Source organism: Prunus avium, chromosome 5 (genome assembly GCF_965620075.1).
Source record: "Prunus avium chromosome 5, drPruAviu1.hap1.1, whole genome shotgun sequence".
NCBI classification, from domain to species: Eukaryota; Viridiplantae; Streptophyta; class Magnoliopsida; order Rosales; family Rosaceae; genus Prunus; species Prunus avium.
In genome coordinates, this window is record NC_142288.1 from 2,780,790 (window position 1) to 2,784,572 (window position 3,783).

At 40.2% G+C, this 3,783-nt stretch overlaps 1 non-coding gene across 1 annotated transcript; it reads left to right on the top strand.

Moving 5' to 3' along the window:
• Window positions 1-3,404: 3,404 nt before the first annotated feature.
• LOC148294211 (small nucleolar RNA R71) lies at window positions 3,405-3,511 on the top strand. The gene has a single exon (XR_015836203.1). It is a non-coding gene; the product is annotated as a small nucleolar RNA R71 (small nucleolar RNA).
• Window positions 3,512-3,783: the final 272 nt, after the last annotated feature.

Genomic DNA, 3,783 nt, shown 5'->3' on the forward strand with positions numbered 1-3,783 from the left:
CCACAATTCTGCTCAAATGATCAGCTACCACATTCTCACATCCCTTCTTATCTCGAATCTCCAAATCGAATTCTTGCAGCAAGAGAATCCATCTAATCAAGCGTGGTTTGGCATCCTTCTTAGTGAGCAAGTATCTAAGAGCTGCATGGTCAGAATAAACAATTACTTTAGAACCAACAAGGTAAGAACGAAATTTTTCTAAAGCAAAAACCACAGCAAGCAACTCCTTCTCTGTTGTGGAGTAGTTGATTTGAGCATCATTCAAGGTCCGGCTAGCATAATGAATCACATGGGGCAGCTTGTTCTTCTTTTGACCTAAAACTGCACCAATAGCAAAGTCAGAGGCATCACACATTATTTCAAATGGTAAAGACCAATCCGGAGCTATGATAATAGGGGCTGAAGTTAGCTCCCTCTTCAAGGTAGTAAAAGCTTCCATGCAAGCTTCATTAAACTCAAAAACAGCATCCTTAGCAAGGAGATTACACAATGGCCTTGTAATGCTTGAGAAATTTTTGATGAACCTTCTATAGAATCCAGCATGACCTAGAAAGCTTCTAATTCCTTTAACAGAGGTAGGGGGTGGAAGATTTGAGATGAGGTCGATCTTGGCTTTATCCACTTCGATTCCCTTGCTTGAAATCACATGGCCTAGCACAATGCCTTGTCTCACCATGAAGTGACACTTCTCCCAATTCAAAATCAGATTTGTTTCCTGGCATCTTTTAAGCACTAGAGACAAGTGGTGAAGACAATTATCAAAAGAGGAACCAAAAACTGAAAAATCATCCATAAATACCTCAATGAATCGTTCCACCATATCTGAAAAGATTGACATCATGCATCTTTGGAAAGTTGCTGGGGCATTGCACAAACCGAATGGCATCCTTCTATAAGCAAACGTACCAAATGGGCATGTGAATGTGGTTTTCTCTTGGTCTTCCGGAGCAATGGGAATTTGATTATAACCTGAAAAACCATCAAGAAAACAATAGTAAGCATGGCCAGATAAACGTTCAAGCATTTGATCAATAAAAGGCAAGGGGAAATGATCTTTTCTAGTGGATGTGTTCAACTTCCTGTAATCAATGCAAACTCTCCAACCAGTGACAGTTCGTGTAGGAACTAGCTCATTCTTCTCATTCTTCACAACGGTGATTCCGGACTTCTTTGGAACAACTTGCACAGGGCTCACCCACTTAGAATCTGAAATTGGGTAGATGATTCCTACATCGAGTAGCTTTAAAACTTCAGCTCTAACCACCTCTTTCATGTTGGGATTTAGCCTCCTTTGGGCATCACGAGATGGTTTGCTGTCTTCTTCCATTAAAATCCGGTGCATGCACATGCTTGGACTAATTCCTTTGATGTCTGCTATGGTCCACCCAATGGCTATTTTATGCTCTTTTAGAACTTTAATTAAGCTCTCTTCTTCATGTGAGGAGAGACCTGCAGCAATTATAACAGGGAGAGTTTCGTTAGCACCCAAATATGTATATTTAAGATTATTGGGAAGAGGTTTAAGTTCTAGCTTTGGTGGGATGATAATGGATGGCTCCAATTTCGTGGATGATGGTCCAAGAGGCTCGATTGGTGGCCTAAAGGATGGTGGGTATGGCGGAAACACTTCTAAGGCAGCCACCACTTCTTGGAACTCCGGTTCACAAAGATCTTCCTCTTCTTGTGTTAAGATAGCTTCTAGAGCATCATTAGACTTTCTCTGCAAAATTATGGAAGAAACCTCATGATCCACAACATCAATTGAAAAGCAAGAATCAAGAGAGATAGAAGGTTGAGATAGAGCATTAAGCATTTTAAATTCAACAGTTTCACCCAAAACAGTCATGGAGAGGGTGCTATCTTTCACTTTGATGATTGTGTCTGCAGTGGCCATGAATGGCCTGCCTAGGAGAATGGGATCAACACGATCTCCATTTGGATTGTCTTCCATGTCCATCACTACAAAATCAGCAGGGAGAATTAGTGTATTAACTTGAACTAGAATATCTTCTACAATACCTTTTGGATATTTTATAGAATGATCAGCTAGTTCAAGTCGCATTGAAGTCTTCTTCATCCCTTCTAAGCCAAGCTCTTGATAAACTGAATATGGCAAAACATTGATGCTTGCTCCCAAGTCCAACATGGCTCTTCCAACCTTCTTGCCTCCAATGTTAATGGGAATGTCAAAGCTGCCAGGATCATCTAGTTTTGGTGGAAGCTTCCTTTGCAACACAGCACTTACATTCTGGTCGAGCTTTACTCCTTCATTTGGAGCGAAATTGAGCTTGTGAGTTTTCAAGTCCTTGATGAATTTTCCATATGCAGGAATCTGTTCAATAAGATCAAGCAAAGGCAAATTGATATTAACTTTACTCAAAATATCATAAATCTCTTTAAAAGCCTTATCTTGCTTTGCTTTCTTAAGACGGCCTGGAAATGGAATCTGTGGAACATATGGAGCGGGTGGCACGTATCTATCTTCTTGAAGATGTGGTGGCACAAATTTGTCATCCCTTTTATGCAATTGGAATTGATCGGATTTCTGAGAATCTGATTTGGCCTTAGGAGCAGATTGAGAAGTTTTGAGTTGTTCTCCTTCCGTGGCCATGGTCTCCTCCTCTTCATCTTCTACAATCACAACATCATTTGAAAGATTAGAATCATCTTTATTATTAATGATCTTACCTGATCTGAGCACATGAATGGCCTTGGCTTCTGGGTTCTTTGGATTGATCTCAGTTTGGCTTGGCCATTTCCCAGGCACTCTTTGAGTTATTTCAGCAGCTATTTGGCCTAATTGGACTTCCAATTTGGAGATGGCAGCTTGTGTAGTTTGCTGAAAATTGGATTGGTTGATTGCCATCTGCTTCACTATATCTTCCAATGATGATGATGATTGTTGTGGCCTTTGGAATGAAGGGGGATTTGCTTGATTCTGGGTATTTCTCCATGAAAAGTTTGGATGATTCCTCCAACCTGGATTATAACTTTGAGAGTATGGATCATTTCTTGGACCTTGGTTGTAGGAATTTACCAACTTAGCTTGTTCTTGCACAAATTCTGGATATCCAGCCCCAAGTGGACAAGCTGTGGTAGCATGGTCATGAGATTCACAAATGCTACACACTTCCTTCGGAGGGCTTCTTGAGTTTAATGCAAGAAGAGCATCTAGCTTTTGTTCCAGTTTTGAAATCTGCATACTAGAAGCATCATTAGAACCACTAATAACACGTTTACCTCTTGTATCCGTATGTTGGGTCTCCATTGCTATCTCCTCAAAGAGTTCGTACGTTTCTTCTGGAGTTTTGGTTTTAAAAAAACCACCTGCAAAATTGGTGACTATATTATGACTAGAAGGGGTTAGTCCTTTATAAAACATACGCATTTGAAGCTTCAATGGAATCCCATGATGAGGACATTGGTTGAGCAGCCCATTGAATCTCTCCCATGCTTCACAAAACGATTCATCATCTTGCTGTGCAAATAACAAGATCTTGTCCCTAAGCATGTCGGTCTTTTGCGTGGAGAAGTATTTTTCCAGGAACTTCTTTTGAATGGCAGACCATGTAGTGAGTGAACCAGGCTTCAAAGAATTCAACCAATACTTCGCCTTATCCTTTAAAGTGTATGGAAACACTCTCATTCGAAGTTGATCTTCTGTCACACCTGTCAAGGGAAAAGAACTCACAACATTAAAAATATCCTTTATATGAGTTAATGGATCTTCATTAGGTAACCCATAAAAGGAAGGCAACATATTAAGATGAGAAGATTTAAGCT